Here is a 16,988-nt window from a genome sequence, read left to right as displayed (position 1 = left end):
ATTTACTAGTTCTATTGTTCAGTGGATTCCCTAAAATTTTCTATATACAAGAATGTTATTTGCAAATAAATTTTCATTTCTTCCTGTTCAATATATGTGACTCTTATTTCTTTACTTGCCGATTAGCCCTGCATAAAATCTTTAGTACAGTGTTGACTAGAAGAGGTCAAAGTATTTATCTTATTCTTATCTCCGACCATTGCGGAAAAGTATCCTTTCTTTCACCACTAAGTTGAATGTTTGTTGTTGGCTTTTCACAGGTGCCATGTCTCTGGTGTAGAAAGTTCTCTATTACTGGTTCATTGAGTTTTTATTTTTATTTGTAATCATTAAAGCATTTGGATTTTCTTAAATGTGTTTTCTGAATCTATCGAGATGATCACGCAATTCTTGTTTCTTATTCTATGGATAAGATGTATTATCTTAGTGGGTTTTAGGCTGTTAAACCAACCTGGGATGACTAGTATTAATTTCACTTTGTCATAGTGTATAATTCTTTTATATGTTGCTACATTTGATTTGTTAGTATTTTTTAAGGAATTTTGCATTTATACTTATAGTAGTTTTATTTTTCTATGCTATTTGGACTAAATTTCGTATCAAGGTAACACTGGCCCCAAAGAATAAATTGGGAAGTGAATATTTCTCTTTTTAAAAAAAGTTAGTCAAGAATTAATATCAATTAGTCAATACCAACGAATGTGATTAATATTATAAATTATTAATTTCTCTAATTTTTATTTTCTTCCTTCTGCTTGCTTTAGGTTTAGTTTGCTATTTTTTCTAGTGCCTTAATGTGGAAGGTCATCTTATCTCATCCTTTCCTTTGTCTTTTCATTTTCAAAATAGTGTCTTTTTAGCATCAGGTGAGCTCCCCAGGTTGGTAGTACTCCATGTTTATTGCTGTACAACAATGGCAGGTAATATGTCCTGAAGACAATGGAAACTTAACATTCAAAATCCTCCTAGATTCCACCTTATGTGATACGTCTATTCCTTTGATTGGTCCTAATTTCTACCCTTTCTCTATTATAAACTATGAGTACAATGGCATTCAATGAGTTCTGTGAGTCTTTCTAGTAAATTCTTGAAACTGAGGGTGTTCTGGGGAAACCCCTGAACTGGCAGTTGGTGTCAAAAGTGAGAATCGTCTTATATGGCCTCTTCCTTTGAACTTTGCAGCTGGACCCAAACTCTGCACAATTTGGGCCAGAAGTCTCATGTCGACTTTGCAGCTTAAATTATCTTGTAGTTTGTCTGACCGTCAACAAATTTGCTTTCATCAAATATTGTATTTGTTACCCCAAAATTACCATCATGTTTTTTTCTCCAAATAACTAACATTGGGAGAAATAGCCAGCTGAATCTGTAACTCAACAGAAACAAGTGATCCATATACCATATAAGTGGCCATTTCATGTTGCCTCCTTCCACCAAATCTTAGCAACGTCAACCATTACCATGAGCCACTGTAGGCCTACCGGCTACAAACAAACAAGTGTCTTTTAAAAACACTTCACACTCCCATTTGATAAATTTCCCAGCAAAGAGATGCCTACTTAAACTCTATGCAAGCGGGTCATATTCCCAAAGTCTGGAGATATCATTCATGTAGTGTGAGAAAATCATCCCAGCGATGCCAGCACATTCTCCTTCCCATGATCTGCTTAGTTTGCAAACATGTTCAGGCCATAGGCGAGAGATTTGCATTTCACAGTACAACAATTTTATGCAGGGCATTGAAACTTAGATTGAGCATTTTCGTACAGTCACACATCACTGACTGTTAGGGATACGTTCTAACAGATGCATCCATAGGCAATTTCATCGTTTTGTAAACATCACAGAGAATATTACAAACACCTAGATTTTACAGTCTACCACGTCTAGGTTATATGGTAGAGCCTCTCTCTCCTAGGCTACAAACCTGTGTACTACATTACTGTACTGAATACCGCAGGCAATAAGAACACAGTGATAAGAGTTTATGTATCTAAACATACTTAAACATAGAAAAGTATGTAAAAATATGTATTATAATCTCATGGACCACTTTTGTATATGTAATCCGTCTTTGACAGAAATGTTATTATGCATTACATGACTCTATGACAAAAATAAAATAACACATTGTAAAAAATGTACACATGTACCAAACATATTATTATAAAAATAAAAATATTCAGTGTAAGAATTTGTAGTGATCACAAAATATTCACAGCTTATACTTTAGTACATTTGCAAAAGCCTAGTGCAAATACTGTTTATTTCTGTGTGTATATTAAACATGTATATAATAAATATTTTTCAGGTTCAACAATATATATCAATCCTACTGACTCTTATAAATATTAGTTAAAATCAATTAGTAAATTCATGTATATATATACACACGTGTATCAGTGAGTGTGTGTGCATGTATGGTTGTGAATGTAATTGTATGTGTGTGTAAATGTAATTGGATGCATCCTAATATTTATTCTTACCTACAAGATTTCCAAGATTCATTTATTATCTTTAGATGATGTGCATTTAAAGATTAACCAAATAAAACTCTAATCGTGGAAAATATCAAGATGTTATTAAATTCATCTTGTGCACATAATTGTTTCTTTAAATTTATGTTTCTTGCAAAACTTGCATTAACGCTCACGCATAAAATAATTTTGTAAATAAAAAATGAAAACATTTTCTCGGTCTTTAATTCTTAATAATGATTTCTCTCCAATAATTAATGTGAATTGATTCTTAATTCTTAACCATAGAATAATGTTGCCCTTCAGAGTTCTGAAACTTTTGCATGTTGTATACATTTCACTAACTAGAACAACTTCTGAAATATTGGCATTAATTAATGTCACTCAGCAATTATTGATTTCAAAGAAATTAAATACCATTCATATTCTGAATCACAAGGGTATTTTGGCATCTAATTTAATCAAGCTCTTTGTATCATCATCTACACGTTAATTACTTAACAAACATTTCTCTGTGTGAGAAAGATTGAGCAGGTTATTGTGCTTTGTTAATATGCAACTTTTGCTTAATCTAGAGATAGGCAATGCTCCCTGTAAGGGACAAAGAGAAAAATGAATGAGCAATAGAGATGTGACAGGCATGGAAAAAGACAATACATTTATAAAACAAATAGGGCCACAGATGATGATAATGGGGATAAATCTTGAGATACTGACTCAGTTTATAACCGCACTGTGTAATAGAGCAAATCATTTGTTAATTTTTTTACAAATGGAATTTAATTAAGATGAATACAGTATTTTAAACAAGGCTAGTCACCTTAAAATAAAATAGTGGAATAAAGTGATAAAACCGATGTAAGAATCATATTTTATAAAGAATTTTTTCATGTAATTTAATATTAGTTTATTTAAAAATCACCCTAATCAAAATAATAGTATCTTAATTAACAATCATCAGAAGCTTAACTAATTTTTACTTTATAATACTAGTTTTAAAAATTCTTAACTATATTTTAATCATATATGCTTATATATAAAATAGACATAGGATATATATTTACATGTTCACAATATTATATTGTAATTGTTCCTATGGATGTGGTTTTTCCATAGAATTAATAAGTACTTTTAAAAGGTTTCAATTTCAATGATATATATGTTTGATTTTTCTTTGACAAAGCATACATATATTGATAGGTAATAATATGAAAATCTTCTAAAGACATTACAGGAACATGAAAATGTAATTAAATACTCAATAATTTCTAATGTTTTATGTAAGCAGAACACATTTAACTGAAAATTGCTTTTACATAATACTCAAAAGAGACTAAAAACATTTTAACTAGCGGAGTAAGTCTTCAAATTGATAATCTGAACTATATAAGAGTAGAAACTTCAGACACTCAAATATTTGAAATGCTACAAAATATTTATATAAATATTTAAAAATTTCTGTTTGTAGAGTGCTACACAGTAATCAATATAAATGACATCTCAAGTCTTTCTATTGCTTTGACCATATTTACTTCCTAATTTTAATTATTAATATGTTGGAGCAGTACATACTAGATTCCGGTCTTCCTTTTTAATGAGTAAAAATATATCCTTTGAGACAGCATTAAAGAAACAGCACCTTGTATAAATTCAATGCAAAGAGACAAGATATTCTTGATTCTGAAGTCTTGTTCTTTGATACAGCAATGTAATTAATAAGAAGAAGAAAAGCAGGACATAGATGTGGAGTCTATTTTAATCAAAAATTGTCTATAGATTTTGATGATAAAATTTAAAAATCTACTATATTTAGTTAGTTAGAAAAAACTAGGTTGTGGGAACATATTTGGTCAATAAAACACCCTTACCAGATGCTGACAAGAAAAAAAGTTAGGTACCACCTTTCTTCTCTGCAGATGGCCTGAGATGGGTTAATTTGAAAGAATGCTTCCAAACCTGAGGTGACCCCTGAGAACAGCATAATCCACTGCTGTCTCCTACATTCAGGTTCTCAGTTTTTGCTCTTTTAATTTTGAGGGGAGAGAAGCCAGTCCTTTAAACCGATCTTCAGCATGATGGCAGAGCCAAGGAGTGTGGACAGGTGGCACGATGTCTGACTTTGTTCCAGCAGCCATTTGGGCTTTCTCTGGGTCTTCTGTGCCCTAGGGATAGCACCACTATTGAAGACATGTCTTTGTGACATTCTCTATGCCAGGAAATCCCAACACATTTTCCTTGCAACTGATGAAAGGAATAAAAATAAACCAAGAGGTGTGCTGTTTGTTTCTGTTTCCTCCTTCCTGCAGCCCTTCTTGATCATCTAATATTTTTAAATACATTGTCGATCACCAAAAGGAGCATAAGGGCTTTATTGGTTTGTAGCAGATGTATTAATAGCCCAGCCCCTATTCCTTACCTGTAGCTGCTGGGAAGAAAACCATTCTTAACACTCTACAAGGTCTCATCTCCAGAATTTGCACCTGTTTCTAGCTGAGGACTTTCTCTAGCTGCACGGGAGCTTGATACTTGGCATGAAGTGGGAAGAAAAGGTGAGGGTAAATAAGAAGAATCTCCCTGGATTCAGTGATGTAATTCTGAGGCATGTTCCACATAGTTTCCCATAGAATTAAGCCCAGATATCTAACACAGGAACTTACCTCTTAACACGTGTGGTATTGGCTTTTCTATCTTTCCTGTTTTAGTTTGTTCTCTCTTCCTTGTGTCACTTTTGCTGTGTCCTCACTCCTGCTATAAGAATACCCAAACAAATACATTCATTTATTTTTTTAGACTCTCAGAACCCAGTTGATAGTTGAACTTGTAATCTATGATAATCAGCTTGGATGCTATACTGACAGGAAGACGGTGAACTCACAATGTTTAATTAAGATAAAATTTAAAAATATATTGATTCATGTCCAAAGATTTAAAAAACCTAAGCGGCAGTGTCACAATTTTTTCTTTTTAGTTTACATGGTTTCTTAAACGCCTACAATTATTTTAAAGGAAGCCTTGAGTCTAGGAAAAATTGAGACATATGGAATAAATTACTAACCCATTTCTCCTTGAAATCCATTAGATGCTTGATGATTTTTCACATATATTTCTGAATTGAAAAGCTATTTGCGAATTATTTTTATAAGCATATCCTTATGTAATGTTTTGAACAGTGAATTGAAGGTTTAAAAATTAAGTTATTCTATCCAGAGAATAAAAAGCAATTATTTCACAAGAACATGTGTATGTTGACACGACATTTTAAAATCTAGATTTTAAAGTAGGTCCCGTATACTTTTGAGTCAATTAGAATATGTGTGTATCAGTCTGTCTACAGTTTTACACCTGTCAAAATGTACTTGAACTACAACAATTTCCTTGAACAATTTTGAAATGTATTATTCCTCTGAAACTGATTAAAAGAATTATGGTCGAGTGAAATTCTGATTGGCATAATTTGGGAGAGAAATTATTCCTTGGACACCAACCTCTGCCAAGATAGTTTTTAATGATATTGAGACTTTTTGATTTACAAAACTTGTTATATAAAAAATACTAAGACGATGGCAGATAATACACAGACTTTAATTAAAATTGTACTAAAATTAAATGTCTAAATAAATTAGAAGGGTACATGGTACATCTAATTGTATGTTTATATATTTTATTTGTGCATTTTATTCTTAGGGTTGCTTTTGCTTTAGTTTGTAAAACGTTCTTATTTTTATGATAATGTAGCATACACCAAATAAAGAAAAATCATGAAATAGAAAATAAAGAAGAAAACATTAGCTATTGTCAACCAAATAAAAATTGTGCAATCTCTAAGCACATGAACTATGTATTATTTGTACAAAATGTACAATGTTTATGCCTCACAGGGTGAGGTAGAGACTGCAAAACATCGAACCTGGGACAAATAAGTAAGAAAATTTTCACAACATATTAATATTATAGAAAATGTTGAACTTAACAGTTAAGATACAAGTAGTGAAAAATGATAGTATTTAATGAGATCTAGAAAATTTAATCTATATCTGTAATGTGTGAGAAGTATTAGAATAATGCTTGTATTTCTGGTTTGGCATCGATTTCTATTGAGACTGGAAACATAGTAGAAGTGAGGGGAAAAGAATTTAAATTGTGGATACTTGAGTTTTATACCTAGGAGTTTGAGAAATACATTTTGTTACTATCAAAGCAGTTGGTACAAGAGTGTACAAAATTCCCTAATTGTCTCTACGTGGAGAAGACACAGACAAACAGAGAATAGCAAAACAGAAATAGCAAAAAAGCACAAAAAAACTTTACCTGTATTTTTAGGTAAAAGGCAATTAGAGTAGGAAAACATGAAATTTGTGTTTTATCAAAATTTTTCTCTTTCCCATAATATAGTTGATTATATTACTGGAAAAAAATTGAAGCACTGGTATGTTCACAAAAAAAAGCAAAACATAAGGTCAAAACCATGGGAATGCAGGGAGCAGACAAAATATACCTAAACACCGAAACTGATTTTGCCCTGCGGACATGTAGCAAAATGAATGAGTGCAGATTCCTACTGTCATACATCACATAGGACGTAAAGAAATACATAGCTTTTCCCAAGATAGGGCATCACACAGGAGCTCCTCCCTAAAGCTAGGACCAAAATTTCTATCCTCAGTATAAAGAAGAATCAGAGGTAAATTAATCCCATTTCACATTCCCTGGAAATGGCAAATAAAAATGACTTGAGATTGGACAGATTTAAAGAAACTCAAATGTTAATGATTTACAGCAATTTATTTAAAAATTGTTTAAATGTGCAGTCCAAACATACGTCCACACACCTTTAGGCCAAGAATTAACATAATGTGGTCCCAGAATGGTGGTGCCTTTAGTAGACTCACAAAAAAATTCAAATTCTCTTTGGCAAATTTTCTTCTCACTAATCCTCAAAAGTCCACAAAAATAATTTTCAGAGAAAAATAAATATTTGTCATTCAAAGGCATCTAAGTACACAAGGAAATGATATTCCACCATTTGAAAGGAAAGCAGAAAAAGAGTATAAACGGATACACAAAGGTTCATTAGTAGAAATATCACTGTTAGATTATAAAGCACATTTGCTTTCAAAAAATTTTTTTAAAAATGAATATATTTTTAGGAGACTAAAAAATTGATGTAGCAAATTTGAAAAGCAGTTTGTATAAAAATATAGTATTTTAAATTAAAAACTCAAAAATGAACTCATCAGATTAGACGTGGCCATGGTGGGAGTTAATAAATATTTCAGAATGCATTACAGAAAATTTAACAAAATGCAAAATGTGGACAGAATCATGAAGAGACATGGAAGATACAGTGAGAAAGTGTAGCATGTGTTTAGTGAGTGTTCTCATAGACGAAGGAAACTGGGAAGGGACAATATGTGATGGTATTTTGGCTGAAAGTTCTCTAGACTTTTTTAAGACACTAATCCGCATATTCAAAAATTCCATGCATGCTAAGCAAGCTACAGTGGAGATAAACCTACACCTACGTATCTCCTAGAGAAATAGCAAAGAATCAGGAAGGGAAAAATATTTCAATTAACACTAGAAAAATCAAATTACCTTTAATCATATTGAAATCGGAAAGAATGAAAGGTAAAATAAACAATATTGTTTGTTAAGAATAATAATGCCATTCTGAAATTCTCAACCAAGAAAAATATTCATCAGCCTATGGCTAAATAACATATTTAGAGACAAAAAACAAAACGCCACCAGCAGAATTCCACTAAAGAAACTAAAGAGAAACTCTGAAAACATGCTTCAGAAAGGTTGAAGTTCTGAAATCAAAGAATGAACACAGAGCAAAAAATATATTGTAAACATAGATAGATCTAAATAAAAAATTAGGTGTTGAATCAAAAAGATGTTTAAAATTAGATAAGCAGTGCAATATGTATGTTAGGAGCAAATTATTAGGGCTGAAGTATTCAAAGACCCCTTAATTGTCTGACAAGAGCAGAAAGCTGAGTATGACTTTGCAACTTTTTGTTTGTTTTTGAGGAGTCGTCTCACTCACTCTTTCGCCCAGGCTGGAGTGCAGTGGCGCCATCTCGGCTCACTGCAACCTCTGCCTCCCAGGTTCAAGCAATTCTCCTGCCTCAGCCTCCTGAGTAGTGGGGATTACAGCCGCGTGCCACCATGCCTGGCTAATTTTTGTATTTTTAGTAGAGATGGGGTTTCACCATGTTGATCAGGCTAGTCTCCAACTCCTGACCTCGTGATCCACATGCCTTGGCCTCCCGAAGTGTTGAGGTTACAGGTGTGAGCCACTGCACGCCACTGACTTTGGAACTGTAATAAATTCACTGGACATTATGCATTTCTCTGTTGTATCTATGAAAACAATAAAAATAAAAGTCATAATTTAAAAACAAGAAGACAGAAACTGATAGGAGAAAATGAGACATTATATATATATATACAACAAATTAATAAAACAAATTAGTATAAATGATCAAAGATTAACTTAAACCTAAGTAGACAATGTTTTTGTTAAAATACGAAGATTGGCAAAATTTAAAAATTCCGTCACTATCATAGTTACAAGAGAGGCAACTAATACATAAATTTTCAGAAACTTTGAAGTTCAAACAATACAGATAGTGTGTATATATGATATACATACAAACATACATGAATATAAATTTTTAAAAAGTTGCTATGTAGACAAAATAGAACGTAAGTTAGAAAAATTTATTAAAATAAGTTAGCCTAACAGTGTGATAAAAGTTTTGTTATTAAGATGTGATGACTTAAATGTGCATTAGCCTGATACATATATACATATATACACACACCACACACTCTCTCTCACACACACACACGTAGAGAGTCAAATTATATAAAGCAAAAATATCAGAAAGTAAGTAGAAATGGATAAGCCCCCAAATCATTATAGACATTTCAAACACACATCTTTCAGTAACAGATAAAAGAAAAAATTGAGAGTAAGTTTTAAAAGATGCTAGTGGATTTTAAAAAGGGCAAATGTTATATAAGGAACATGAATATTATAATTCATGTCATTTTCATGTTCATACAGAATACTTACAAAAATTAACATTTTCTAGAGCATACCACAAATTCAAACAATTTTCACGGAAATAACGTGGCACAGAATATATTTCCTAAACAAACAGCAATGAAGGTAGATATCAATACAGAAAAGAAAGCTAGAAACATAAGTCTAATATTATTGGTTGGAAGCTATTTCAATGAATATTGAAATGTTTTAAAGGTGAATAGTCAATACAAATGAACCAAACACTTTTGTAAGGCCACTAAGATGCATGTGTAATGTGTAATGCCTCCTTTTATAAGGAGTCCATCTGTAACATCACCTGGGCTATTTGACAACTGCAAAGTGAATGTGAGGAGGAGAGAAACAGTGAGAGAGAGATAAAACCAGTAAAATAAACATAAAGAATGAAGGAAATATCCAGCTGCCATGGTTCACGCCTGTAATCCCAGCACTTTGGGAGGCCGAGGCAGGTGGATCACCTGAGGTCAGGAGTTCGAGACCAGCCTGGTCCAACAGGGTGAAACCCACTCTCTACTAAATATACAAAAATTAGCCTGGCATGGTGGCATGCCCCTGTAATCTCAGCTACTCGGGAGGCTGAGGTGGGAGAATTGCTTGAACGTGGGGGCTGGAGGTTGCAGTGAGTAGAGATTACACCACTACACTCCAGCCTGTGCAACAGAGCAAGACTCCATCTCAAAAAAAAAAAAAAAAAGAGGAAATAGTACATGAAAAAGCAGAAGTAAAGCAACTGAGTATATATTTAAAAATGCAAAAGCTCACTTTTTCAGAAAAATATTAAAATATTAAATCTAAGAAATATCTTGGTAGACAGAGAAAAATACAGAAAATGCACAAAAAAACAATTACCTGGAATGCAAAGGATACAAAACGTCAGCAGTTGTAGATTTTAAATAAGCAATGACTTTGAGTTCAACCACGATGGGGTATATTGAAAAGAATCTCTCAGAAAAAAAGGAAAAGAAAACTGTTATAAAGCTATGTATAGAATGTTAAGCACTATTGAAGTCTTCCAAATCTACCAGTTATGGAGTTATTGGTCTTGGACTAACTCTCCTGAAAAGAAAAAAACAAAACAAAACAAAACCTAAAAACCTGGATAAAATAGCCTACCGTGGGCACTGGCAATGCAACCAAGCAGGTAGGACCTGGGTGCTACATTCTGTTTGTCAGAACACGAAGCATTCATAGTCTTCTCACCCTCACTCTCACCTTTTAATCTTAGATCTGCTATTAAATGTATTCAACATCAATCCTTTGGTCAAAATTTCTTTACTCACATTGTGCTTGATGTACTTGGAGAGACTGTTCAAGAAAGTGTGAGTAGTGAATTCCTCAAACTCTTGCATATTTAAAATTATATTTTTGAGCTTTGATGCTTGAAGTGTAGCTTGGGTAACGGGTGGGCTTTAAGCCAATTTTGGCATGCAAGGGGTTGAGTTTATTAGGCATCAGCACCGCTGAAAATCGTGAGGATGCAGGCTTAATTTCAACACTATTCTAAATACTTGAAAGATATTATATAATTCTTTAATAAACTCCTGTGTCTACAAATTGTTCACATTAACTCAATATCCATGTGAAACATCTATAAAATCAAGGCACTGTTATTTAGTGGAGACTTGCTGGCTACTCTATGAGAGGAGGTATTGTTATTGTGATCTCATCCTCTCATAAATGTGTATCATATTACTCATAACCAGCCCTTCATATTCTATTCTTATTTTGGCATTTTAAAATAAGATATCTTTGAAACACTTGAATTCAAAGAGGGAATCTGAATAGTTTTTAGAATGTCAATGAAATGCTATTTATTCATGCTTCAACAAATAAAAATTGACTAAAGTGCTTCCGTCAAACTTTCTGGAACATTTTTTATCTAAATTCTAAGAACAATCGCAATAGGTTTTAACTACAAATGTGAGAATAGTCTAAATGTTAGGGTGGAAAAATATTTTAAATAATTTTATAGTAATTTTTTTCATCATAGTGACAGTGTGCTAAATTTTTTAAGTCAAATATTACTGTGGACATTTAAGTCAAGATTCTAAGAAGCTGTTCTAAAGTCCAAAATTTAGATTCATATACAATGATATTATATATATTTGCATATAAAATTAATGTGAGCCATGTTTCAAATAGTTGAGAGCTTATTATATCAAAGATTCTTGATTATATAAAATGTCAATTACTTATAGGCACACATGCTTTAAATAATTACAAAGGCAGTTGTGGTTGATTCTACTCTTGCTACTGGCATTTCTATGGACATAATATTATGGTCTGAAGAATATTTAGTCAAATTTATCCCTCATATGATCAGAAGAACAATGCAAGATAGTTTATATTTGAAAGGAAAAAATCTTTATATGGTTCTGAAAGCCTAAATCATTAACAACTTGGATAATAATTAGCATAAAAATACACAAACATGCCCTCTTCCTAGCAGTAAGTACATAGTGACAACAGAATCGAAGCATGTGGCTCCTCTTCTCTGCCCTTTCTAGATGGCACAATTCCTCATGAATCTAAGTGCAGTCATAGGGTGGATTAGGGTGACCTGCCATTTGTATGCAACTGATCTCTATTTTGGAAGTAGTTAATGTAAAAATATGTTTTTAAAAGATAATTTCAAATTTCAGGGCAAACTGGCATGGCTTCACCCCTTTTCTTTGTAACATTTTTTCTAAGGTTGGAAAAGTAAGGTAGGCTTTAGTACGATTTTTAATAATCAGTTTTCAAAGTGAGACGCAAAATGGTGGCGCCAACACATTTCAAGTCTGCTACATTTTGAATACACTTATTGGAGAAAAGACCTTCTCATCATTTTTCTCTTACAGGAAAGGAAAGAACATGTACAGTTGACCCTTAAGCAACACGGAGTTGGGGGTGCTGGCCGCCCTGCACAGTAGAAAATCCACTATTACTTTGACTCCCCCAAAACTTAACTACTAATAGCCTACTGTAAGCCTTACAAATAACACAGTCAATTAACACATATTTAATGTTATATGTCTCATATACTGTATTCTTAACATGCCAGAGAAAAGAAAAAGACAATCATAAGGAAAATATATTTACTAGTTATTAAATGGAAGTAGATGATCCAACAGGTCTTCATCCTCATCCTTTTCATGGGCAGGGTGTGGAGAAGGATGTAGAATTGTTGGTTTTTCTAAGTGGACGTGCACAGTTCAAACCCCTGTGGTGCAAAGGCCAACTGTATAGCCATTGAATAGCAATTTATTTTTAGAAATTAATCCCACTAAAATACTCTTAGAAGGATGCCAAGAAAAAATATGAATAAGTATTTTTGGTTCATCTATTTCATCATTTCATTTCCTCATTTCACTTCCTTTCATTTCATTTCATCCTTTCATCATTTCATTATTTCATCTCAACATTTCATTTCATTATTTCACTTCATTTCATTATTTCATCTCAACATTTCATTTGACTTCATCATTTCAGTTCATCTCATCATTTCATCTCATGACTTCATTTCATCTCATGATTTCATCTCATGATTTCATCTTTTCATCTCATCATTTCATTTCAAATTTTCATCTCATTTCATCTCATCATTTCAATTCATTTCAATTATTTCATCATTTCATTTCATCATTTCAACATTTGACTTCATTTCATCATTTCATCATTACATATCATTTCATCATTTCATTTCATCATTACATTTCATCACTTCATCATTTCATTTCCTCATTTCATCCTTTCATTTCATCCTTTCATTTCATTTCATCTCATCATTGCATTTCGTCATTTCATCATTTCACTTCATCTCATCATTTCATCATTTCATCTCATGATTTCATCTCATGATTTCATTTCATCTCATTTCATCTTTTCATCTCGTCATTTCATTTCATTTGATCATTTCATCAATTCATCATTTCATTATTTCAGCATTTCATCATTTCATTTCATCATTTGATCTTTTCATCATTTCATCATTCCACTTCATCATTTCATTTCATCATTACATTTCATTTCCTCGTTTCATTTCACCATTTCATCAGTTCATCATCCCATTTCATCATTTCATCTCACCATTTCATCCTTTCATCTCATTATTTCATCATTTCATCTCATTTCATCATTTCATCATTTCGTCTTATCATTTCATCTCATCATTTCATCATTTCATCTCAACATTTCATCGTTTCACTTCATCTCATGATTTCATCTCATTTCATCTTTTCATCTCATTTCATCTTTTCATCTCATTTCATTTCATATTTCAGCAATTCATCATTTCATTTCATTTATTTCATCATTTCATCATTTATTTCATAATTTCATCATTTGACTTCATTTCATTTCAATTCATATTTCATCATTTCATTTTTTCATTTCACTTCATCATTTCATTTCATCATTTCATCATTTCATCTCATCGTTTGCATTTCATCATTTCATTTCATCTCATGATTTCATCTCATCATTTCATCTTTTCATCTTATTTCATCTCGTCATTTCATTTGATCATTTCATCTATTCACCATTTCATCATTTCATTATTTCATCATTTAATCATTTCACTTCATCATTTGATTTCATCATTTCATGTCATTTCTTCATCATTTTATCTTTTCATCATTTCATTTCATTTCATCATTACACTTCATTTCATCATTTCATTTCCTCATTTCATCTCACCATTTCATTTCATCATTCCATCTCATCATTTCATTTCATCTCATTTCATCATTTCCTTATTTCATTTCATCATTTCACTTCATCTCATCATTTCATCATTTCATCTCATGATTTCATTTCATCTCATCATTTCTTCTCATGATTTCATATTATCTCATCGATTCATTTCATCTTTTCATCTAATCATTTCATTACTTCATTTCATTTCATCTTTTCATCTCGTCATTCATTGAATCATTTCATCAATTCATCATTTCATTACATTTCCTCATTTCATCATTTCAATTCATTTAATTCCATCATTTCATATCATTTCTTCATTTCACCATTTCATTTCATCATTTCATCATTTCACTTCATTTCATCATTTCGTTTTATTTCATTTCACCATTTCATCATTTCGTCGTTTCATTTTTTCATTTCATCATTTCGTTTCATCATTTCATCATTTCATTTCATTTCAGTGATACTTGTATTTAAGTGCTAATGCGATGCCCAGGAGACACTCTATTTCCCTTTGTAAAACACCTCCTTCAACAAAAGGCAACCTCTCATGGCTGGCTAAGTCTACAAGGATAACAGCCTCTCTTCAACCACCCAATCTGATTTAGAACCTCAAACAGCACCTCAGTTTCATAAAAACCTAAAACATAAACACAACACTTGGTTGTAAGTGAGACAACAGTTTCTTGTCTCTTTCTCTGCTCAAGGCTTAAGGCCGTGTCTCCCCAACTACGTTCAGTGGAAGAAAAGATCCCCTGGACAAATAAGTTTGAGAACTGTTGGTGCAGGACTTCTGAGAACCTTTAAAACACAAATCCTCATCCGCAGGGATCTTCAGGAGGGAGATGGCTGATGCAGCACAACTTTCTTTCACAGGAGCATCCTGCAGAATACAGTATGAGATACAGAAATGCTGCATTGTGTCTTTTTAAGGGCCCGGGCCTTGGTGGCAGTGGGGTAGGAGCTCTCCAGATAGCATCTAATGAGTAGAAACATTCAGGTGGCTTTTTTTTTCCTTATTGGCAAAACTGTGTGTGCACCATGAATGAAGCTGGTCTCCCTTATCCATATCAAAACTAAACCCAAATTAATTGGCTAAATTGGGACTCAACCCCTCCAGGAGCCACGCGGAAGAAAGCCCCACCACACTTTAAAGTAGCTTACCTCATCATAATTGAGGAAAGAAAAACGCTTATGATCAGTATGCTGCTAATACAAGTCTACAGATAATGCTGTATGAAAAATTATTTTTCCCAATCATAGCTGGCATAGTCCACATTTTGCATTACACTTTCCCCCCTTTTTTAAAATTTTAAACACAGGTCTTTTTCTCTTCTTCTTTTAAATTTTAATTTACTTATACAAGACGGAGTCTCAGTATGTCACCCAGGCTGGTCTTCAACTCCTGAGCTCAAGCGATACATCCGTCTCCGCCTCCCAAAGTGCTGAGATTACAGGCCTGAGACACTGTGCCCGGCCTTAAACACAAATCTTAATTCATTCTTACAATTATCCTCAGGTTAGAAAAATAGAAGGGGAAGAAAAATGGCAAGCAGGTAGGCTGACTTTGGCTTCATTATTTGGAAGGACAGTTTGCTCAGTTAAAACACACTACTGCCTACAAAGGCCAAGACAACAGAAAAATACAGACATATAAATAGATTTTATATGTGACAGTGTTTGAATGGAGACATTTTCAATGCAAATGACAAACAGCTGTGCTTGGGAATAAATGACAATGATTTTTTTTAATTCAACAGCTGTCCTGAGAGCATGTCTCTACATCTCTACCTGCATTCTGGAATCAGGGAGAAAGCCAAAACGGACGACAAGACACTAGATCAGCCGTGTCCAACCCTTTGACTACAAGGACTTTTCCGCCTATTTGTGGTGGTGGGTATCATGAAAATTATGCACAAATCATTTTTTTTTCTTTTTCAAGCTCATCAGCTGTTGTTAGCATTAGTGTATTTTATGAGTGGCCCAGGAGCATTCTTCTTCCAATGTGGCCCTGAGAAGCCAAAAGACTGGACACCGTGCACTAGATCAAAAGGCTACTCCTTCTGGAAGCAACTGTAAAAAATTTATGACATTATCTTGACATGAAAACCAATGGATAGTGGGACAGAATGCAAAATCTTCAAGAATTTTTCTTATTGGTTTTTTTTTTTTTTTTTTTTGAGTCAAGGTGTTGCTCTGTGGCCCAGGCTGGAGTACACTGGTGAGATCACAGCTCAGTGCAGGCTCAAGTGCTCCTCCCGCCTCAGCCACAGTAGTAGCTGGGACTACAGATGTGCACAACCACCCCCAGCTAATATTTTATTTTTTGTAGAGACGAGGTCTCACTACATTGTCCAGGTTGGTCTCAAACTCCTTGACTCAAGGGATCCAGAACAGGATAACAGGTGTGAGCCACCACACCTGGCCATGTGCATGAACTTTTAAGACCAACACAAGGCCCCACAAAAGTTAAGGTTTTCCCACCTAATTTCCCGAGTATCTTTTGGTGCAAGGATGAGAAGCCCTTAAAAGTACAGAGACAACTCCAAAGATTCAAGAGAGTTCATTTGGGCTGAGCCAGCTTACTGGGTAGACTGATCTTCAAAAAAGGCCCACCCATGACATACGCCAGATGGCTCTACAAGAATCTCTTCAGTCCTCAGGGTCCCTAAGATACTGGACAGAGCTAGGAAAGCAAACCCATTTGCTTCTTCCTGCAGGAAACCCCTTGAGATCAAGACCCCACAATCAGA

The sequence above is a fragment of the Pan paniscus genome, chromosome 16 (assembly GCF_029289425.2).
Source record: "Pan paniscus chromosome 16, NHGRI_mPanPan1-v2.0_pri, whole genome shotgun sequence".
NCBI classification, from domain to species: Eukaryota; Metazoa; Chordata; class Mammalia; order Primates; family Hominidae; genus Pan; species Pan paniscus.
The sequence above is the reverse complement of the archived record's forward strand: the minus strand, read 5'-3'. Positions refer to the sequence as shown.